This window comes from Panthera uncia (assembly GCF_023721935.1).
Source record: "Panthera uncia isolate 11264 chromosome A3 unlocalized genomic scaffold, Puncia_PCG_1.0 HiC_scaffold_11, whole genome shotgun sequence".
NCBI lineage: Eukaryota > Metazoa > Chordata > Mammalia > Carnivora > Felidae > Panthera > Panthera uncia.
This window is the reverse complement of record NW_026057578.1, coordinates 75,956,645-75,981,200: the sequence shown is the minus strand read 5'-3', so window position 1 is coordinate 75,981,200 and position 24,556 is coordinate 75,956,645. Positions and strand designations below refer to the sequence as shown.

Below are 24,556 nucleotides of genomic sequence, written 5' to 3'. Positions count from 1 at the left end.
GGAAACTTCTCTCCTCTCACTAGCCAGTAACAACCCTTCTGTTCATCCTTATGTCAGACCCTCACAACTGCACTAATATGATCTCTGATGATTGGAAGGGAGCGGGAGAGTGTTGTAAGGGCTGCTCAGAAGTCAGGAGATGGCTCAGGATCTTCTCAGAGCAAGAACTCCTCCTGACTATCTACTTTCTGCCAGGACTGGGAGGTTGAAATCTGTGTGCTGACCTCAGGCCACAGGCTGAGAGAAACCTGAGAAGTGCTTTCATTACAATCTTCTTGGCCTCAGAAACTGCCCTCCTTTGTTTCCTGTTCTCCCTGAGGCTTCTTGGCACTGCCAGTAGCCATGTTGCTTTTGCTCAGGCTTTGTGCGAGGAAAGTCCCAGGGAGACCTGGGGAACTGCTTTGTGCTCCTGCCCATACTACCCACCCACCTCCAGTCTGTAGTCTGATGAATGGACCTGAGATAGGATGAGGGGGATGCAAAGGGGCGGAGTCGTGCTGGCCATGTCAACTGTTGGCAGAAAACAGGCGCCAGAATTGGTGACATCAAGTAAGTACAGTTTAGAGCTGGGAGTGGGGGAAAGTGAAGGATCAAGCTTGGAAAATTCTCAAGCCCTCCCAGGCTGCTTCACCCTGTCCTTCCTACTTAGGAAGACTTTGCTGAGATGGACCCATGGTGGACTCAAATGCCCTTCATTCGTCTGTCACCCCTGCCTTGGCAGAGGATTACCCCTGCAGTTGTCGCACCATTTGTGATGGCCCATGGTTCCCTTGCCATTGTGGTGGCTGATGGGGATGAGCTTATTAAATAATGAAGCAAAGGGGAGAAAATGATCAAATCCTGTACCAAATGCAATAATAACCATAATGATTTTCTTTTCTTTCTTAAGACAATGAGGAGAGAGACCTAGGCAGGATTTCTGCTTTGCTTAATTATAAATGGACATATTATAGCAAATACGATGATTGTTTTAGTTTAGGAATTTCAAGTCTGACTCGAGTCTGACTGTCATATTCTGATGACCAGGCTTTAAATGCAAATCCGTCTTAAAAGATAGTTCTCATCACGTGCAGTATTGGTAAGATGACCTCAATGCATGTTGACCATGTGGCGGTGAGGTGTTTTCTGGGTCACAGGGGACTTTGCTGGTAGTTCCTGAGTATTTCTGTTATTCTTATGGTAGTCCAAGAAATAGGATTTTTTTTTAAAAAGTTTAGCCATTTCCTTTTTTTAAGTTTATTTATTTTGAGAGAGAGAGAGAGAGAGAGTGTGTGTGCGAGCGCACACATGCGCACATGAGTTGGGGTGGGGGAGACGGAGAGAATCCCAGGCACTGCACTGTCAGCACAGAGCCTGACACAGGGCTTGAACTCACAAACCATGAGAAATCAAGTGTTGGATGTTTAACTGACTGAGCCACCCGCGAGCCCCAAGCCATTTCTTTCTTTATGCAGTTGGGTTTTGGGTGAGGGTTGCAGGACATAGCAGACTGGTGAGAGGCAATGTGATGGAACAAAGAGGGACAAAGTAGCATTCAAATCCCAGGTCTGTCACTTGGCTGACTTCAAGGCCTTGGGCTGGTCAGACTCTCCCAAGTACAGGTATCTCATAAATAAAACAGAGTAATAATCCCTACCATGCAGCATTGTTTTGAAGATTGAAAGTACTACTCACATAATATTTACTTAATAAAAGATGTGTTATTATTATCACTACAATAAGAGGTCTTAGAGCTGGATGAGGCCTTTAAGATCTACTAGTTCAACCTTCCCCCATCTTACAGAAAAAGAAACTAAGTTTAAGAGAAACTCAGCAACTTATTCAGCAACCAGCAAAATGGCCTCAGAGCTTGCCACGGTTTATGTTCTTTGGGTGCCCAGATAATGGGTTATCTCAGTCAACTCAGGCTGCTGTAACAAAAATACCATAGACTACGTGGCTGAATGGAGCATTTCTTTCTCACAGTTCTGGAAGCTGGAAGTCCAAGTTCAAGGTGCCTGCAGATTTGGTATCTGATGAAAGCCCTCTTCCTGGCTCATCAACAGCCTGTTTCTCACTGTGTCCTCATGTGGCAAATGGGGCCAGGGAGTTCTCTGGAGTCTCTCTTGTCAGGGCACCAATCCCATCATGAAAGTCTCATTGCCCTGACCTAATCACCTTCCAGAGCCTCCACCTTCAAATACCATCACACTGGGCATGAGACTTCAACCGAGGACTTTTGGGGCCACAAATACTCAGTCCATAGCATAAACTCTCCTCCTCCTTAGCATTTCTCAGGTCAGGCTTTTCATGTTGTTGAAGATGAGTGCTAAATAAGAGTTTTTCTTAAGTGTTTTATTTTTTTTCCTCTTTTTTTTTTTTTAATAAATTCTTATGGGCCTTGGACCTCACATAGCCCTTGCTTCATTGATATTACTGTCCTTATTAGCTAGCCCTCTGATTCCCTTCAGTTGGAAAACTTTATTACCATATTGCCCTGTCTCAGCCTTGTTTTTTTCCACAGAGGGTAGAATACTTAATAAAAGACACCATGTACCATAATTTATTTAACTTTGTGGTTCCCAGAATTTTGTTTTAACTGATAAGTTAAATTTTTCTTTATTACTTTTTTTTGAAAATTTACTTCTTTCTAATAAGGGATGGATAGAAGTTTGTCAACACTTCAGTTTTCCAAGAGCTTTAAAGAAGTTTATTTTATCTATTAACACCACTTCATGAATAAAAACATCCTTGAAAACCATAAAAAATAGAAATAATGAAATAGTAGAGCTCTCTTCAAGAAAGAATATCAGCAGAAGGGCATAAGCATTGTCTATGTGGTGAAGAGAAAAAAATTTTGTCACAGACCAGTATAGGCCCATAAACGAGTAAATGGGAGCCAATAGTCTAAGGGACAAGAGTTGGACTACAATGTAAATTGAAAAACCTTAAGGGCGCCTGGGTGTCTCAGTTAGGCGTCTGACTTCAGCTCAGGTCATGATTTTGTGGTCTGTGAGTTTGGGCCCCGTGTCGGGCTCTGTGCTAACAGCTCAGAGCCTGAAGCCTGCTTCGCATTCTGTCTCCCTCTCTCTCTGCCCTCCCCGCTCACACTTTGTCTCTCTGTCTCTCTCTCAGAAGTGAATAAACATTAAAAAAAAAGTTTTAAAAAATTTAATTGAACAATATTAGCTCATCAGGAGCCTAAAATGGGGATAGCAATGTTAAAATGATTTCATAGAGGGGCTATGAGGTTCAAGTGAAATGACATGGAAATATGCTTTAAACATTCTGTGGTCCTGTGCAAATATAATGGGTTATGGTTATCGTGTCAGAAAGCACTTACAGAACACCGAATTTTATTTATATATACATACATAATATAAATTATATATAATTATATATGTACCGATATACAAGAGCTCTATAGGACCGTCATACCCCAGGTACTGGGGAAATATCCCAGGGTACTGGGAAACACAATGGGAGTGACAAGAACCATGGCATCTCGTCATAATCTAGTGAGCACAAAGAACTTTGGGAGTACAGAGGACAAAGTTACCATGGCTCTCACCTTGACAGAGTTCACAGAAACACTGCCACCATCCTGTCATCTGCATTGACTCTACCTCCCAAGTCCTTATCCCTAATGCTGGGTATATGCTCACGAAGAACTTTTGATCAACTGATTGTCTGCAGTATGTGGGGTAGCTCCCCAGATGAGATCTTGCTGTAGAGGCAGTGATGCTAGAAACTGAGTAATGTGAAGCTGTGTAGAATGATAAAAAAATAAATCAGTCCGTCTCTCAGCCATTGTTACTGTATGCCTGATTCCAAAACCAATACTGACCCACGTTTTTCTCCAGCCCACATAAGCAGAATGTGCAGTGATCACGGGAGCACACACGTGTCAGGTCATTGTAGCTGGGAAAACATTGTGCTGAGCCATCACTGCAGATGAGAAAACTAAGATCCACAGGAGCTAAGAAACTTGCCTAGTAATGCATGGCAAATAACTGGCAAGGTGAAAAGTTTTAGAATAAATCTATATGACTCACCAACTCACGGTCTTTTCAACAAACTTATAGTCATATATGTATGAGAGTTGTATGTCTTAATGAGTAGAATGAGGAAACTTCCATCGACATGGAAATGACGAACTTCTGCCTTTTTTCTCTTCCCCTAAATGACTTGCCTTTCATCTTTACCTTGACTGACTTTCTAACGCTAGTCACAGTTGAATTCCTTTTTCCGAGGTCCAAAGACAGATACTAATTTGGAGGCGATTAGTTCAGGCGTTGCGTGGGGGCCCAACTAACCTATGCTTTCTCAGATATCAGACAAGTCAGGTTACCCAATTATTTCTGAGAGTAATTACTGTGTTTTCACTCTAGTCCATTTCTACTCTTTGGCTCATTGTTTACCTCAGAGAAGAGCAAAGAATGAATTCAAGTTACAGTCTGACATTACAATGAGATTGCCAATAGAAATCAATGACTTGTCCCATGACAAGCTAGGGTTTATGAGGCAGCCTAACGGTGTCCTTATATCTTTGCCTACCTCATTGTACTGCCATTCAAGCGGATTATACAATTTTCCTGTTATAAAGGGGGTGTAGTCAGGGCAAAAGAGAGTCTAATTGAGTTTAATAAAGCTGGAAGCAGTAGTACAGAAGAGAAAAGAATATTATAAATAGGATATTCCAATAAGAGTGGTCTGGGTTGTCTGTTAAGGTTGATATTTATGTCCACATTTATTGACCTTACAAAGGGGGTATAGACAGAGCAGATAGAGGTCAAGGAACTCACCTTTTCAGCAACAGAAGCCTAGACTTCAGTGGAATTGAAAAGAGTTATACTCGATGTGGTGAAATGCCATTTCATCCATTTTGTATTTATGAGGACTTCTGCTTATTTGGATAAATTGGCTGAAAAATACAGCCTTCTCCAAACAAAGCAGCAAAGCCATATGGAGACCGTGTGGAGTTGCAGGAGATATACGTAGTTCTAGTGTTGTTCTCTCAGGTACAGTAGCCGCCAGCCACACGTGGCCACAGAGCTCTTGAATCAATGCATAGTTTGCAATATGTGCTTTAGTTATAAAATACACCCTGACTTTCACAGACTTGGGATGAAGAAAATAATCAAAAATCTCACTAATGGTTTTCATATTGTTTACATTTTGAACTGATAATATTTTGGATGAATAGGGTTAAATAAAACATTCAAACAATTTCACCTGTTTCTTTATACTCTTTAAAATGTAGCTGCTATGTCAAATTACATATGTGGCTTGCACTGTATTTTTAGCATACAGCGGTCATCTAATGCAATGCCTACATGGTATCATCTGTGAGTCAAGTTCCAATAATTAGGAATGTCAATGTGTATTCTGCCGGCATGGGATATGGGTTTGCGCCCACGAGTGTGATGTGCACCTACACACACATCCATATTCACGCACGGTGAGGAATTCTATCACCTTTGGAAGGAGAGAAATCATCCCAATACAACCAAAGTTGCTTTCACACATAGAAATGATGTTTTCCTGCGTCTCTTTGTTTTAATAAAACCCCGAACCCTAAAGAGCACAATTTGGAATAAGCTCCTAGAATAATTTATTGTTTCCTCTCCATGGATTAGAGAGGCGGTACTTGGAGCGGCTTGTTAAAGAGAAGAGCTTGGCCCTTGCCCTTGCTCTGTGTTTAATGATCCTCTCTTCATGTGCTACCTCTCTAATCTGCAGAGAGATAGGTACAAATTGTGTCTATAATGTTATATTACTTAACAGTATAATGTATGATAAATCATAGAATTGCATCCCTACCTTGTAATTGGTGAGATGTGTTGCATGAGAGATCCCCTAATTCAATAGAGAGTGGTTGCTCTTATGTATAACTGCCTCTCTGGATCAAACCAATTCAGCCCACAAGTGATGAGGGGAGAGTTAAAGCTTTTTTAATTAAAAAAAAAAGGAAAAATATGACTTAGAAAGGCTTTATCGGCCCCTGGATTCAAAGGCTGTTTAATAATCCTCTACACAAATGGAGCCTCTTTCCCCTCCCCCCCTTTTTTTTCCCCTGCAGGCGGCATGGATGGGCCATCTGTAGGAAATAGGTACCTGGGAGGACAGACATTAGGTGAATTCATGTTCTCACATGTGGCAGTCATCACTTTTGATATGTTGCCCTTGGCCAAGTGTGCTTATTATTTTTGAAAGTCACTGTCTTCCTGTTGTTATCCCCACATATTTTATCCTGAACACTTTTTGCTTTTGTTTTAAAGTCTATTTATTTGTTTTGAGAAAGAGAGAGAGAGGTGGGGAAGGGGCAGAGAGAGGGGGAGAGAGTCTCATGCAGGCTCCGTGCTGTCAGTGCAGAGCCCAACGTGGGGCTTGAACCTGTGACCTGTGAGATCATGACTTGAGCCAAAATCAAGAGTCAGCCGCTTAACCGACTGAACCCTCCAGGGACCCCTGCTTTTGTCTTAAATCCCTTCCTTTTACCTATATAGTCCACTCCCTGATTCTTCAGAGTTCTTTCATCTTCTTTTGTTTTCTCTTCCTAATTCCTTAAACGTCTTATTGTATTTTTTAGCACTGCCTGTTTTGGTGACCTGTTTTCCTAACTCGTAACCTTTTAAACTTCCCAAGTTTTCCTGCAAAACAAGTAGCATGAGGGTGTTTAACAGTGCAGAAAGATGGAGCGTGGGCGACGTCATCTCCATTCCTCAGAACACACGGAGGTTTTAGTAGGAAGCCATACTCATATAGAAATGAGCAGGGACAGTAGCATATAGATCTTGATTGTTCTTGGCCATCTGAAAATCTCTGACCAGCACTATACTTAATTGGATCATTGACTGTTCAGAAATTAGTTTTGAAGATAATCAAAATAAAATTTGACAGGTGAGCTTAATTAAGTCTGTTACAGTTGTTACGACTTTTTTATACAAATTAGACTGTTCCAGCTGGAGGGGGGGATCACAGATGTCCCTAACTTTCCAAAAGGGTGGAAGAAACATGGGGGAAATAACCAGTCTCAGCAATTCCTTGAAGGAGATCTGGGTCTAGCACTTGTTTCCCTTGGCTCTCATAAGCTCTCTTTCCATTCCCTCACAGAGTCTCTTTTCAGGAAGCTTCTCTTTAGGAGCTGAATTCTAGGATGCATTGTTTGGGGCTGAAAAATACCCAATAAAAGTTGTCTCATACTTGTCCCTGACAACTCACCATTCATCATTTAGTAAATGAGCGAGATGCGGTGACCTGATTTTTCACTTTCAAAACTTGCATGTGTACATATTTTAAGAAAGATAAAACAGATTGTGTGGTCTTAACTCAGTCACTTCTCAAGTCTGACTTTCTGAGAAGAGTAGAAGGGCAGCTTTTGACATGAGTCATTGATTCTGTCCAAACAGACCTAGGGATAGTGCCAAAATTGCAGCCTAGCGCAGCCTACTTGCAAAAGTGGTGGCTTTGAAGGTGGAATTGCCTTCTGGTGTTTGATCACATCTACATCGCTTTTCCTGTACTCTACTTTTTCACGTCTTAATAAAGAGAAACAATTCATTTGGTAAAGAATCTATAATATAATTTCCAGAGATTATCCTGCCATTTCTCAACTGCCAGATATATTTTATTTTTACTCTGCATGTAACCAAAGAAAACAAGGTTGCAAAATGATGCCAGCTTATGCTTTTCAGCTATGAGATGTCAATAGCCCTTGATTTTGTTGCTGTTGTCACTAATTTCTGCAAGTTCACAAAAAAGTGTCATAAAAACAAATTGCTTTTAAACATCCTATCATTATTCACCCAGTATTCTTATGAGATATAAGAATATATTTGCCATAGTTTTTGAAATCACTTTTAATCACATATATTCAGGCCCTTAGAAAAGGCTACTTAAGCTCTATTTTTTATTTTCCTCTCAGCTTTTTTCCCCCCTTCCTTGTGTTTTCATGCTGACATTTTTACTATAAAGTCACATTTTCATCTAGGACAATGGCATCTTGTTTTTAAAGCAAACAAACACGAGACGATTTGTTTTGAAAATATGTGGGTTGATGACAAAGTCATAAGAATTTCAGGGAAATGTCAGCGCTGGTGTCAGGAGAGCCAGTTCTCATGTGTTTCTTCTATGAAAATGGGATTCGATGCCTTATGCTGACGACCTGCGCACAGAGCAGAAGTTTCTTTGTTTTTGCCGGGCACCAGCTTCCTCCTTCATTGCAAGCCCACTTGATGGTTTCGAAAGATCAATTCTACTTTGCAGTGAATGTATCTCTTAACCTTTTCCCTAGAAACTGAAACAATATACAAGTGAGTTCCACAAAAGGGGGAACTCTTAGATGAACGGCAAGGAAGCAGAGGGTTATATTCTAATTCATCTAGAAAAGAGCATTTTCACTAATCAGTACCCATATCATACATTTGTAAAAATGACTGCCTGACAGGTGAAAAATCTATTTTTTTTGACAACGTACATTTAGTCTTAAATCAGTCCAACACAATAGTTCCTTTTTTTGCTTTACACAAACTCTCTTTCACCTTTTGATAAACTGTACCCCTGTGAGCCGTAGAATGTTTCAGATTCCTACCCTATTCTGCGTTGCAGCAATATTTTGAGAGCAATGTAACGCAGATTCATTTGGCAGAGTGTTTTTATATGCATATCAGTGCAAAGGTAGGATTTAATGATTTTGAGGATTAAAGGCTCTGTCCGAAACTTTGTAATGCTCTGTGAAATACTTGCCGTGCGAATTGGACTCCTGACCCTCTGAGGCCTCTCTGAGGTATTCTATTTTAACCCAGTGCATAGAGCACAATAGCGATAAATCTTGAAGCAGATTAAGTAATTTCCCCATAGTGGTGTGTCTATTGGAGTTTCAAATAGCCCCGCATAGGGATTCAAAGTCTTGCTACATTTGGATATTCCAGACTGTATCCCCTCTGTGTAAAAAAACTCTCTGGTGGGCAGCATCATGCACTTTGACCCCCGTGTAAGAGTATAAATGGATGCCCTACTGGGCTGCTTGAATGCTAATTATTTTGCTGCTCCTGAATCCTTAAAAATAAAATAAAAGAAAGACAGAGAAGAAAAGATGGCCCATTTGCATGCTTAAAATATGCCAAAGATTGTATGAAATGGAAGCTTGAGACATTATGACAGTCTGAGGTTTCAGGATGCCATTGGGGATTTGACTTACTTTTCTATTTTGCTGGCAGATATTCTCGTTTGGCCTGGGCAGTTTTGGTTAGAAAAATCTCCAAGGCTTACCTGAGATAGCATTCATGAGCATGGGATTAGAGAGGCCCTCTAATCCCGTCCCGGTTCCGGGACAGCCAGGAAAGAACATGCGGGACCCAGAGCTGGGACTAGAAATAGTGGTGTCTCTTCATGGGAGCTATCTTGAATTCAGCACTTTGGTAGCGGAGAAACTTTGCATTGTGTCTTCTCAGTGCCAACACCTTTGTGAGGTAAAGGTCAGATCTACATAATGAAACAAAAGCAGGGCCAGGTCAGAGAGAGGGAGAGTTGTTTAATCTAGGAGACCAACAAACTTTGGAGATTTGATTAAAAACCCGAACGCTGCTGTGGGAACAAGCATCTAATTAGTATGGGTAATCTAAATGTGCCCTTGACTTCTTTGTTCCTTTTTGCAAATGACAAGTCTTCTCACTAAACACATTTTCAAAAACAGAGACCATGGGCTCCAGCAGAACACTGTATGGCCCACTGATTTCTCCGCTCCTTTGAAGAAAAGACCTGTGGGCAGTATTGTCATTACAGGGAGAGAGCACTTGGTAGTATGGCGTTGACAGCACATTAAGAAAAACAAACAAGAGAAGTAGGGCTTGAAGCACTCTCTGTTTCCCAGATCAAACCTCAGGGCCCTTCTTGTGGCCTGTCCAGTGGAAGGAACCAGGTGTGCAGCCCAAGCAAAGAGAAAATGTGCCAGTGGGCGTGTGGACAATTGTACGCACAATTGTATGGTTGTGGGGGTATTGAGTGTGCATACATGTGTGAGAGTGTGTGCACGTGCATTTGTGTGGAGAGCATGCATACGTATAGGCAAGTATGCATGATGGGTGTGTAGATTGTAGTGTGTGTATGTGTGTGTGTGTGTGCGTGTCCATTTAAAAAATTGTATATCACCACCTTAATCATGATTATACTCTTAGTTGTTATAGTCTGTCATGATGAAAAACAAGGAAAAGAAGAGCTATTGCTTCTTAGCGGCAGTAGGATGAAAATACAATTACTCCCTTCATAGTTTTGATGGGGGCATCATGAGGCAGAGCACACTCTGGCCTAGGAACATAGGTGTACATTAAGTTGGAGAAAGACGGAGAGCATTTGTTGAGTGGGTCTGAGTCAACGTGATGTTTAAATAATGTGCCCCACTCCCCCTATTTCCCTGACTTCCTCATTCCTCTGCCGGCTTCAAGGTCTCACCAACCCAGTGATTCATTCTGCATCGAAGCTCTTTCCTCCTGCTCCCATTTTCCTCTTGGAGCTTTCTAACATGGTCCATATTTCTTTTTCCTCCTTATGTGTGTCTCTACTTTACAAAATATATACTAGAAATTCAGCATTGCAGAACCCCAGATCTCAGGCTTGGCATCACAGAAACTTAAAGCTGAAACTTAAAGCCTCCAGGATGTCCTAATTCAGTTCCTTCATTTGCAGATGAGCATGTTTAGAGCAGATTCCAGGGGGTGGGAGTGGGGGCAGCCAGCTGAGGATCTGAGTACCCAAGCAATGTCATAGGGTTGATGTGGACGTTTCACTAGAAGTTGTGGTGATCTGTGTCATGGCAGTGACGAAACGGTGCAGAGAGCATTTCCTTTAGGAGATTAAATGTGGAAACTTACATTCGTGAAAGTGCTTTCTGACTTACGGCGTGGTAACTACATGAAATGTAAGATGATTCTCATTTTTCCTTTCATAATTAATAATATACTGGGTGAAAGTTGTAACGTAACTTTTGAAACCATAAAACCTGGTGAAAACTGAAAAGTCTTTAAGTGCATATTTCAAAGAAGCCCTCTACTGTGTCTCAAAATTCTTTACTGCTGAGTTTCTGGAAAGCTGCTTTGAACGTTCAGCCCTTTAGAGGAAAAGGGATCGTTCATAGAGGTATAGAGAAAGAGCACTGGACTGGGAGATCTGCAGGCTCAGACCCCATTCTTGCTTGAGATTTTGCCATATTTATTTACTTGGTGTCCTAAATGACTGCTAATTATTTAAGCTGTCTAAGTGGGACACCTAATTTTCTCTCATCCAAAAGTGAGTCTCACCTTTTGCAGTGCATGGCCCCAAGTGTCCAGTTGCCCCAACCAGAAGTGTGGGAGGCTTACTCCCCTCGTCACCAGGACCTGTCACATTTGCCCCTAAATATCTCTTCAACTATCCTAGCTGCTGTTGTCCACATCTTTGTCTCACCTTGTTTTAATTCTAACTGGCCTCCCTTTCTCCAGCCTTGCTGCTTTCTCCTTCAAGTGCTGGCCAGATTGATGCTATAAATTCCACATTTGGTCAGCTCACTCCTCTGTTTAATACCCTTAATGATGTCCGAATGCTCTGCGGAGGAAGTTCACAGTTGTTACCTCCATCCAGGAGCCTTTTGTGACCTGGCCTCTGCCATCTTACCAGGCTCCTCTTACTTCACAGCCCACACCCCAGTCTTCGGGATCTTTTTTTGTTTCTTCAGTGCACCATCTTACCTCTCACCTCTGAGCTTTCACATGCCATGTCCTTGGCTGAATACCTAAACGTAAGCTCTTTAAAAGCTCTCTTTTCCAGCTCTGTTATTTTCATATGGTTAAATCCATCTTATCTTTCAAGTCTCTGCATAAACATACCTTTGTCTGGAAGCCTCTCCTGATTGCTCCTCTCTCAGGTTGCTAATTTCTCTGTCCTGTTAGAGCATTTATCACAAATCATTAAACAGCCTGTGGTTCCCCCCACCCCCACCACCATTAACTCCATGAGATAAGGGACCAAGCATATATAATTTTTATATCTCTAGGTTTTACTCCAGTGCCCCATACATAGGCTGCATTCAAATAATGTATGTTGAATAAATGAATGCGTAAATGGCAGTGACTTATTTGTGACCTTGAACAAGTCACTTACCTTATTTGGGACTCTATTTTCTTTGTGACTAGCATGAGAACATTGAACTAAAATTGCATGAAGGTAGCTTCCAGTTTTAAAGCCACTTGAATTTATAATGATATGTTTATTGACATATAAGAAATATGCTAGAAATTTCAAAATATCTATGAGTCAGTGATACATAACTATGTTTGATTTGAGCTTATACATTTAGAAAGTTTGTAAAACTAGATCAGTACTGTCTACCTCGTGATTAATATCTTCCTAATGCAGCCAATATTGGTCAATTAATATCAGAGATCAAGAAAAGTGTATATACCCTTACAGTTTGGCGTTTTTTGGGCTTTCAGGACATGTGAAAGAAATTGTAAGAAATAATGTTTTTCTGAAAGAATTTGGGTCCAATCTAAAAGAGAGAAAATGGTTCAGAAGGAAATGCACTTTCATTGTTTCTCTAATGAAATAGTTACTTGAATGTTATGGACTAAATATGGGAGCTAGTCAATATGTCTCTCAACTAAGTTGAACTTTTGGAAGTCAAACCATCGACATTTATTTGGTGGCCAAGTCTTAGGTCTTTAATTTCATTGTTAAATGAGAAAATATAGTGTATGTCAGTGAATCTACAGATTATCCCCATGAGGAAGCAAGTGAGGTGAGATAGTACTGATGGCAAAGAGAAGCCACAAGACATTTGAGTGTAAAATATGCAGGGAAGAAATTTTTGAGCTTCTTGTTCTTAGTTTTTGGATGACCTCAAAGGTAAGAAATGCACATAATCTACTGTCAAAGAGAGCCAGTTTGGGGGAGCCATAATGCAAATCAACAGACATAGACACCACATTCCCTCCCCAGAGAAGCTGAGAAAAGGTCAGAGCTTTATACCAGGAGAATGATCCAATTAAATACCAATATGAAGCCAGCATGCTATGTGCCCAAAAAACAAAGCTAGGTATGCATTCTTATCAGTGCCTCTTTGTAGACCCCCTGAAGCTTGACCCCATAATTATTGTATTTGCTCTTCCCCACTCAGAAATATAACCAACTTTCCAAGCGTTTTGTCCTTGACTTTTCATATTTTACCCTTCTCTGCCTTGTGGTGGTTAGATTTTAACATATCTGCTCCATGGTATTGTGGTACTGGAATTAAAAGCTCTACCTCTAGGATTATTTTTCCAATTTACTGCCTTCTAGGGCAGGGATTTATTCTTTAGACCTCTTGCCAATCTGCAGTTGCTAGCAAATGATATACTGGTTTGAAGATCTGGATACTTTTAGGCGGGGAAATAAAATCATGAAAGAAAAGGATTTTTGATCTGAGACTGAAATTCAGACAAAGGATTGTTGGTGGTGTTTGAGTAGACAGTGCATCAACATGGCTCTATATTAGCTAAAAGTGCCAGCTTACAGCAAGCAGGAGAGGACTCAAGAAGAAAATAAAACTAGGCCTACCTCTGCTTATTCAAATACCACCCACAACTTTCTGGGAAAAGAACATATGCAGAGCATATTTGAAAACATTATAAGGCATGCATAAAGTACAATATTAGTCAATTTTATATGCTCAGTTGCATGAAATCTGTGTGTTTAAAAAATATAATAATTTGCATTTCATGGCTTTTGATAACCTCAGGAGTGCACTTGAAATTCAGCACATGCCCACAGCACCTCCCAGCTCACCCCATTTTTAACTGAAGACCAATGGTTTCTATTAAGGGATCAGGCAGGGCCTCTGACAAGCCAGTCAATAACTATGTGAGGTTACTTCATTAATGCTATAATGGCTGATAGAGTGAGAGGCAAAAAACAGGTTCCTGACAGCAGCAAATGAAAATGATAGAGATTCCTAAAGCAATGCGCCTTTCCTTTGTCATTGTCTTTTGCTTCGCTTATTCAAAATGTGGCATTTATGTATTCAGTCTTGATGAATGTTGCAGGCTTTAAGTACTTTTTCCATCTCTAATGCAGTGCCAATTGCACATTGTTCTCTCTTTCTCTCTCTCTTCCCCTCTCCCTCTCTCTCTCTCTTTTTTCCTATAACCTCTGCTGTCAAGGCACTGCAGGCTGAAGGGTTGCAGGCACTGGCTAAATAGCTTTTGTGCTATAAATGGTGAAGGTGATGGGACAATGCATCATAAGTGCTGGCTGGGTCATAGAGCAGAGAGGGTGGTAGGAGCTGGGCCCTGCAGCTAAGACGGTGCAGGTCCCCCTGGCCCTGCCACTCTCTTGCCTTTATTTGGAAGCCCAGGCAAAAATCTCCAAGGAGCATAAAGACGTCTCTGTGAAGTTCAGACAGGAAAGCAACTGGGAAAGGAAAGCTCCCTGCAGGTGAATCACGAAGACAGGTTGCATTAACAGGACACTTCCGTTGGCCATGTTGAGAACCACGTGCCGATCTGGCCAGGCTGGGCTGACGTGATTGTCTGGCTTCTAGAGGCTGAAGTTTTTTTCAGCTTCTAAGTGCCTCGATGGGCGCAGGCTCCATTCTGATCCTCGAGGGGACCTCCCACTCCGTCTAAATGGATATGAAGGGGTACACAGTGGAAAGACACGTCTTTGGCATTGGTGAGAGGGGGCTTTAGCACAGCCGGAGTGGGAGGTGCACACGTTTCCCTGATGCTGCTGAGTGCCTCCTTTGAGGTAGGTCAGAGTCCAGCAAAGGAGAGACGTGCAACGAAGCGAGAGTTCAGAGCTTCCTGAACTCTCTGTTCAGGAAGCTGTTCAGGCCTGTTCTGATGTGGTTTGGGGTGGCAAAGCAAGCCACATTAACAGGAGCTCTTACACCTTTGGTGGCATGAGAACCAAACTTTGGAGGAGGAAATGGGATAAATCACTTGATAAAGACATATATTTGAATTTCAGCAGGCTTCACCAGGGAACTGATCTTTCTTTTGAGGTGCTTGGCTTCAGCTGGCAGAACATCAGAATATCAACACGGTCAGAGGCAAGGCAGGCAGGAATGAAAAACTGGATGGCCCTGATTCTCTACGGCTTCTCCCCATACAACTTGGGTGGTGGGACGTAGCCTCAAATTGCCACCATGTGTTGTAAGAACTGACTCAAATCCTTTGTGAAGGAGTCTGTACTAGAATATAAACAAACAAAAACCTACCAACCCACAATTAAATGCATAATTGTAGTCTGGATGTACAGGTGACTGTTTGGCTAGAAGCGGCGTAGCAGAAAGGACCAACCTTTATTTTTCTGTGGTTCCATCACAGAATGTGGTAATACTCTTCCATCTTTGTTTACTCCAGAAAGCCAGAGCAGAAGTTCTTGTCTAATTGAAGACTGAGCTGGCCTGAACTATGGTATTTTATTCTGGGCAGCCTCCATTGCTTTGTCAATTACACAATTGTATTTTAGTGGGTTTTGTTTTGTTTTTCTTACTGGTCTTTACCAATTATTTACATGTAGCTATTATTCTCTCTTTTTTGGTAAATGTTATGGGCTGAATTGTGCCTCTTCCCACATTCATATGTTAAAGTCCTAACCCCTCCTACCTCAGAATGTGACTGCACAGGAGGACAGGGTCTTTAAAGAGGTAATTAAGATAGGGATGCCTGGGTGGCTCAGTCAGTTGAGCTTCCAACTTCCGCTCAGGCCATGATCTCATGGTTTGTGAGTTCGAGCCCCATGTCTGGCTCTGTGCTCTGTCTCCCTCTCTCCCTGCCCCTGCCCTGCTCATGTTCTGTCTCTCTCTGTCTCTCAAAAATAAATAAATGTTAAAAAAAATTTAAGAGTTAATTAAGATAAAAATGGGTCATTTGGGAAGCCCTATTCCAATATGACCAGTGTTCTTGTAAGAAAAGGAAATAAGGATATAGATAAGTACAGACTGAAGGTCCTATGAAGACATAGGGAAGAGATGGCCATCTATGAGTCAAGGAGAGAGGCCTCAGAAGAAACCAACCCCACTGACATCTTTTTTTTTTTTTTATGTTTATTTATTATTGAGAGACAGAGAGGCACAGAGTGTGAGCAGGGGAGGAGTAGAGAGAGGGGGAGACACAGAATCCAAAGCAGGTTCCAGGCTCTGAGCCATCAGCACAGAGCCCGATGCGGGGCTTGAGCTCCCAAACTGTGAGATCACGACCTGAGCTGAAGTCGGTCACCCAACCGAGCCACCCAGGCACGAGGCACCCCACACTTTTTTTTTTTTTTAATTTTCAACCCCACCTACATCTTAATCTCAGACTTCTAGCCTCCAGAATGGTGGGAAAATAAATCTGTGTTGTTTTAAGTCACCTACCCCCTATCATATGTCCCCAGTGATCAGCATTTCAATGAAATGAGTGCCTTCTCTGCATCCCTGTTTTTGATTTTTACTTGTAAGTTAGAGGTCCATAGATAAGAGGTAGAATTAAGTCATATATTTTGAAACATTCACACACATAAAGTTTCATCTTGCTGTGATGTTTTGTACCTTTATCTTGCTCTGCATTCTAGTTTTAACATGTTTTGATAAATGTAGAAATAATTTATTTTAACAGCTATATAGTACTTCAGTGTATAAATGTACCACCATTCATTTATCCTTTCCCTAATGGAAGGAATCCAGATCATCTCTATCTTTTTATGATAATGAACAGTGTCTTCCATGAACATTGTTTTCTGGAGCAGAGAATGAGACTTCACTAGGCCATATTCTCAGAATAGGAATTAACTGGATTATAGCATATATATATATATGTATATATATATTTGTTTTTTCAACCTAACTATATATTATCAAATTACCAGCCTAAATAGTTATATAGGCCTCTCCTCCCAGAAGCAGAATAGAAACATTGCTATTTTTCTGTAATCTTACTAATACTTATTATTGTTCAGATGTGTAATGTTTTTCTAGTCTGATGGGAGTGAATAGCATCTCATGGTTTTGGGGAGTGTTTTTTTTTTAAGTTTTTTTTTTTTAATTTATTTATTTTGAGAGAGAGAGGGGTGGGGAGAGGAAGAGAGAGAGGGAGAGAGAGAATCTCAAGCAGGCTCCATGCTGATAGCATGGAGGGCTCAGTCTCAGGAACTGTGAGATCATGACCTGAGCTAAAATCAAGAGTCAGAAGCTTAAAGTTGGGAGTGTTTTCTTAACAACCACAGTTGCTTGCAATGCCAGTATTTGTTGAGCCCTTATCAAGTGCATGGTTCTGTACTATTTGTTTTACATCTTACTTAATCTTTACAATAGTCATACAAAGTTGGCATAGTTACTATCACCTGTATTTTACAGATAAGGAAATTGAAGTTTAGAAAGATTAAATAACTTGCTTAAGGCTAGACAACTAGCAAGTGATTAAACCAGGATTAGAATGTATTAGAATGATTCCAAAGCCTGTTGCATTAGTTTGGGCTTCCTCAAAAGCAGACCATGAGATAAGGGACTTGGGTGCAGGTAGTTTATTTGGGAGTTGATCCCAGGAAGCATACATGAGATTATGGGGAGAGTCGGACAGGGTTAGAGGAGTCCGTACAAGATGTATTAACGAGCAGATATCCACTGCAGGGAACTGGGGCTCCATATTTCTGGGGCTTCTCTGAGGGTTGGTGCCTTGGAATTATCTCACCTAGTTATGGGGAACCTAGGGGTATTTATCCTCTGATTTCCATTCCTTATTGGTTGGCTTCTGGGCTGCTCTGCATGGGGACTAACTAAGTTCCCCAGGCCAGAGAAGAAGAGATATGTTGGTCCTCTCCCTCCAGCAAACTGCAGGGAGCGTAGAGGTGGGCACATATGTGGGGAGTGGCATCAGCACCCACCACCTCCAACTGTACTGCCATCTGCTGAAGCAGGAGAAATCTCTACACTGGCTTCTCCCTCTCATGACCTAGGGAGAAGCAACTGCATTTTAATCTCTCCCCAGTGGGGCTGATTTATAACTGATAAGACTTCGCTTATAGATGTTGGCACACAGCACTGAACTTACCAAAATTGTCCACCTTGCAGTGTGATGGATTTGGGGGGCACATTTATTCTTTCTTGGTTTTTTTTTTTTTGCTTTGTATGTGATAACAAGGTTCATCACATATTTTTGATAAAGTGGGGAAAACGTCAATTTTCTCACTCCTTTCTCTTGAAATATATAAAATAAAGCTCATCTCTAATTTTGAAGTGGTTTTATGTTTATAAACTAGCCCATAAGTAAGATTTTTACCAGAAATCATACTGGCAACAATAAAAACAAGGCAATGTGTCTAACAGGAATAATAACATGTAGATTTGTATAGTACTTTGGGTTTTCGAAGCATTTTCATGTTATTTTACCAGAACTGCCTAACAAGAAAGTAATGGGTACTAGAACCTCATCATTCCCTTTCATAGATGTGAAAACAAAGGCTCAGAATGGTAAAAAAGTTTACCCAGTGAATTGGTTGAACTTGGACTCTGGACTGCTGAAACCCAATCCTATGCTTTGTCAGCTCCATCAGAGTGTTTCTTTTTTTTTTTTTTTTTAATATTTTTTATTTATTTTTGAGAGAGGGAGAGAGAGAGAGCACGAGTGGGGGAGGGGCAGAGAAAGAGGGAGACACAGAATCCAAAGCAGGATCCAGGCTCTGAGCTGTCAGCACAGAGCCTGATGTGGGGCTCGAACCCACGAACCGTGATTGTGACCTGATCTGAAGTCAGATGTTCAACTGACTGCACCCCCCAGGCGCCCCATTCCATCAGAGTTTTTTAAATACATGGTTTGCAGACAACCTGCATCAAAATTGCTCGGTTTACTTCTAAATGGCCAAGTCCTAGGCCTTACCTCAGGGGATAGGCATCTGATAAAATTGGCTGTATACCCTTATGCAAAGGTGCAAGACATTTCGATGGGAATGTGTTGACACTTGTATGTCATGATGGTCACGATATTCTCACTACCCCTGGAGATGGTTGAGGGGCAGGCAAGCCACCATACTCAGGCAGTGTCTTCACACAACGAGGCAGCCCTACTTTTCACAGCAGAATGTTTTTGTGCCCACCCATAGTGGTCATCATTGTGTCGATGTGAAGAAAGCAAAATTGTTCCGGGAGAAAGAACATATTTGTGGTCATCCTTTCCTTGCCAATGATATCTTTAAACAAAACAGATTTACCCCCAGACATACAGACAAGCTGATTCATGCAATCTGGATAATCTTCTACTACTTTTTTTTTTCCTCCCTCTCTTTAAAAAATTAACAAACGAATCCCAAGAGCATGTCTGCAATATAAAGAGTGACTTATTGTGGCATTGATGAAGTGTCACTTAAGCGAGTTTTAAACACTTCCTGTAAATCTTCTAGTGTTTTAAGAGGCCAAACTTCAGTTTTTATTTTCTCTGCCTATCAAAATGGCACTGTGGTTAATGTGTTCTCTAAAACCTTTTGGGGCAGCCTGAACTGATTGCTGTGCCATCACAATGAACCAGAGATGAGCTGCTCATAGTATTCCCTTGATTTCCAGGATTTTTGCCAGAGGCTGTGGCAATTGTCCAGTTGAAAGATGATAGGAGTTTAGGCATTGATGTGGCAGTGGGGGTGGTCAAAAAGAATTCAATTCTGTTTATATTTGGAAGTAGAGCCAACAGGATTTCCTGATGGATCGAGTGTGAGGTATAAGAGCAAGAGAGGGGTCAAGGATGACTCCCAAGTTTTCTCCCTGAGCCCCTAGAATGGTGAAGTCGCAATAAATTGAGATGGAGGAGGCTGTGGATGGTGCAGATTCTGTGAGTAAGATCAGCTTGGGACATGGATATTTGAGACAGCTATTCAACATGCAGGGGGAGATGTAAGGTAAGCTTTTAGATGCATGAGTCTGGACTTTGGGAGACAAGTCTGGACTGAAGGTATAAATTTGGGAGTCATCAGCATATAATTCAAATGTAAAGCTATGGGACTATAACTCACTGAGACAGTGAGTTGTAGATTTGAGAAGAGGAACAAGGACTGAGCCCTGGGGCACTTAATATAGACTAGGAAGAGGAAGAAGAATCACCCAAGTTGACTGGGAAGGAACAAGTAAGATATGTGGTATCTTGAATGTGAAGGAAATAATGGATATCGAGGCAGAAGGAATGGCCATGTCAAATTTCTATCAAGGTCTGCTGATAATTGACCACAGATTTAGTAACATGGAACTCACTGGTCATCTTTAGAAGGGTAGTCCTTTCTGTGGAAGAGAGAGGCAAAGGCCAGTTTGGGATATGCTGAAGGGATGAGGGAGGAGAAAAACTGGTCCCTGTGTTAACTTGGTTCCTACTGAACATCTCACCTGCACCATTACCTCCAGCGGACTGCCCTTCTGTTATGCTAGTCCAGCACCATTGGCATATGGTCCTCGACCATGAATTTAGTTAAGTAGGATGCCAGCGACCTGCAGAGGATTCAAATGGCCAGTTTTCACCAGCATGGTAACTTGTGGCCATCATCGAGAAGTGCTTTTCTCTGTTTGTGGGGAAGATGATTATAATTGGTCCCAAAATAGCCTATTCGGCACCCAGCACAGCGCCTCATACATAGTAAGTATTTAATAGCTTTTTTGTGGTCTGAATGGATTTGTAAGAGAATGAATGTGCTTGGGTATATTTGGAGCAAATTATCTATGTTTGGTCAATTTTCTTTTTCAAATAAAAGATCTACAAATGATTGCTAGCAAAAATAAATAAATAAAGCCAGGGTGGGGAGGGGGGACCTATTTGAGACAAACACATTGTGTCCTGAAAGATCTATTCTGTCATGCCAGCAGTCTCATTGGCTGTGATTTGTATATTAAGAAGATTTTAATTGCTCAGGTAAGTGCCTGCACCTGCTAAGACATTGTGTATTAGAGCACTTTATTCTAATCTTTTACAATACAGGGCACACTTCACCCATAAAATTATTCTCTGCACAATTATCACTCCGTTTTGCTGAGGTAGAAAGTGCAACTTAACACTTTTGGTTTCACTCATTATTATTAAAATCATGGAAATTAGGATCGTTGGGCAAAGCTTGTGCAGTTAACTGCTGAATTGCCCCTATCCTTTCTGCTCCTCTCTTTGCTTGCACCAATGAGCAGGACTTGAGTGAGTTTTCACGTTATCTGCAAGCATGGTGGGGGCTGGATTGTTTTCAACACAAAAGATTTGTAAACTCCAAGCAGAGCTTTTCTGCTGAGGCTCAAGGAACATCTAAACTAGCTGGTTTTCTTCTTTCTTCTTCAAATAGTATTTTTTTCTGATTATAAAAGAATTGCAAAAGGAAGATTAAAAATAATTACATATAGAAAGAGTGAAAAATTTAGAAAATATAGGGAAAAACAAAAATATTCATAATCATTCATATGTGTTTGATGTACTTTCTTCCAGTTTATATGTAAATAAAGAGAATGCATAAAGCACAAACACACACTCTCACAGTTTCAGATTGGGATATAAGCAAAAGACTAGTTGCCTTTTTCTTTTCCTAAGATAAACTACAGCAGGAGTTAGCAAACTACAGCTTTCAGGTCATAGTCTGCCTGTTATGATAAATAAAGTTTTATTAGAACACAGCCATGTGCCTTTGTTTACGTATTGTCTATGGTTGCCTTCATGGTACAACAGTGAGTGGAGTTGAATAGTTACAATAGAGGCCATATGACCTGCAAAGCCTAAAATATATACTATTGGCCTTTTATAGTAAAAGGCCTATTGACCCTGACTTCCTATAGCAACATTTTGCCACACATCTTGCTCTGACAACCAGGTACCTTGTTGCTAATGTGGTTAGCAATCTCATTTCAGTGCTTGTGTTACCAATTTCTTAGTGGGAAGCACTTACATGCTGTGTCTTAGTTGTGGTTTTGTTTGACCCAGCTCATCTCTATTACATATCTATTTTAGAGTGATGCTTCATTTCTTCACCCATTTTTACCTCACTTTCCTGAGGCTTGCAGCTCCCTGTGTTCCCCAACAGAACCTGCCTTCTCTTTTATCTAGAACACCAGTTATCAAACTTCTGTGTGCCTTAATATGCACCTCAACAGATTCTGAGTCAGTGGGTCTGGGATGGGGCCGAGGATCTGTATTTTAGACAAGCATTCCTCAATGATAATGATGTGGTTGTTTTAGACAACCTCATTTTGTAAGGATTGCCTGAGGCCCTCTCTCTTCTTTCCACCTGCCCTACCAAACTTACTACCTGCTCTCCCTTCCAACTCTACTTAGGGCTTTGCTCTTGGCTAGGAATTGAAAAATCCTTTGGGAGCTGGAAGATTAACGTGCAGTGTCTAAGGAGTGTGCTTTTATTCCATTAGGACTTCTAGGAGACAAAATCTTAACCTGTAGAAGTGGTTCTTCCGGAAATTTCAAATCAGGAGCATGTCAGGACAGGAGATGTTTAGATGAGTGAGTCTTTAGGTCTTCATTCTCTTTAAAGTAGACTGTGAAATCTGTACTTGGACCAGCTCTGTTGAACACTGACTGTTTAATAGGCACTATCTAAATTTGTGAGCTATCCTAGTCACTAAGCAAACAAAACCAAGCAGTAGGTTGACACATAGGGACAGTCTTCACTGGTCAGAAGTAGTTCATCGTCATCTTAGTTCCTGTGGTTCATATTTTCTCTCATTTCATCCATTAGCTTCTATTTATCAACCCTGACAGCTTCCGAAACCTCTTTGGACACAGTACAGACTCTATGTCAGTGTGAACATTGATTTGTAGTTATAATGGCATTATTTAGGTTAGGAGTGGGATAACTTTTTTTTTTTTTTTATCAGAAGTCTAAATAAGTTTCTTGTTTGAGGGTTCTACCTCTGCATTGACTGCATCTATTAAGTGAAATGGTTTCTTCTCTGACTCACGAACAAGTCTTTAACAGCTTTTATAGATTTGTAAGGACTACAAGCTCTCAGGTTACTATGTCATTTTCTCCATTGCCCTGCCTGTACTCAGCACAGTTTTAGAAAGCAGTGATTTGAACAGTTACTATTTGGGGCGGAGGGGCTGTGTGGAAAGGGCTGAGTATACCCAGTATTGGTTTAGGTGTGGTGGGGGGCTACAGAAGTGCCGTAAAGTGTAGTTTCTGTCCTAGAATTGCTTATAATGTGATTAAAGAGAAAAATAATCAGGTGACTTACAATTGGGGCATAATTCAGGTCAGTAGAGTTAAACCCTTGGTGTTCAATGTTTTAACATTTATCCATTCAGTCAATAAGTTACTATTGGTTGCCTACTCTGCATTGGTACTATACTGGTAGTGAACAAGAGAGACAAAAACCTTTGCCCTAAGGGAGCTTATTCTAGTGGAGAAGACAGACAATAAACAATAGTATGTGAGTTATAAACACTGAGGAGAGCACCAATAAAACAAAAGGAACATCAGAGAGTGTGTGTTTAGGGATTGGGGAAGGGGTGGTGGTTTTGATGACATTTCTTGTAAGTTACCTAAAGTCTCAAGAATTTGGATTTCCTGAGCGTTAAAACCCTTGCCTAAATCCTAGCCTCTGAGGCCTCATGCCTAGAATCTCAAGGCTGCATATTACTCTGGAATTCTCAAGTGGGCAGAAATTCTAATTAAGTGATAAAAATCCTTATTTCTTTATAAAACATAGTCTTAAAGGAAAAGGTGTAATTCAGTGACATGAAAATGTTAGAGAATTTATGAAAGTCTAAGTACATATCTCAGCCTCTGGGGGAGGTGTCTGGAGGCTTTTCTGGCCAAATTTTTGCATGTTTTGCTCTTTATCTTTCTGATCGCAGCTCCTAAGGGAGGTCTGCCCTGACCACCCATCTAAGTCACCACTACCACCACCACCACTACCCCCCCCCCCCCCCGCCACCGCCGGCCACCACCCCATTACCTTGCTTCACTTAATTTTTTTTCATAGCACTTACCACTAACTGGTATTTATTTATATACTTGATAATTGCTATCTTCCCTACTACAAAGAAAGCCCCAAGAAAGTGGGGAGCTTGTTTGTTTTGGCTCTTGCATATAGTAAGTTCTCAAAACATATTTGTTGAATGAAAGAAGATTGCCAAGGCTTAGCTATGTCCAACCATATGCAAGGCAGAGAGAAAAGTCTTTCCAACCACTTTGCCCTTAAAAAGTTATTTCAACCTAATTTAAGATTCTAGTCCACTTTTTTAAAAAGAATAAACAAACTTATTGTAATTGTAATAATTCACCAATTTGGAGCAATCCAAAATAGAGCAGTTCTTATTAGTGAAATTTTCAAATTCCCCAGTTAGTTTCCAGATAGATAGATATACTTTTATTTTGTGAGCACATTGTAGAAAAAGCTGCAATTAAAGCAAAATTCCTCATTCTCCTGAAAAGTAATGTGTCTGCATCTTTTTTCACTTAATAAAATGCATAAAATGCATTTACCTTGCCTATGATGTTTCCCTTCAAATAACCTAATTTTATGTATATCATTTGAAACAATTTTTCCTATATTATGAATTAATTCAAGTAAATGGAAAAATATACAGAATAATATAAGCATCTATGAGCTCACCAACCAGCTTTG

The 24,556-nt window shown here is 40.9% G+C and overlaps 1 long non-coding RNA gene across 1 annotated transcript; it reads right to left on the bottom strand.

The window, feature by feature from the left end:
• Window positions 1-8,014: 8,014 nt before the first annotated feature.
• Window positions 8,015-11,527, bottom strand: LOC125937026 (uncharacterized). Its single transcript, XR_007462213.1, has 3 exons — window positions 11,277-11,527; window positions 9,253-9,465; window positions 8,015-8,278 (listed from the first exon to the last, which is right to left on the bottom strand). It is a non-coding gene; the product is annotated as an uncharacterized LOC125937026 (long non-coding RNA).
• Window positions 11,528-24,556: the final 13,029 nt, after the last annotated feature.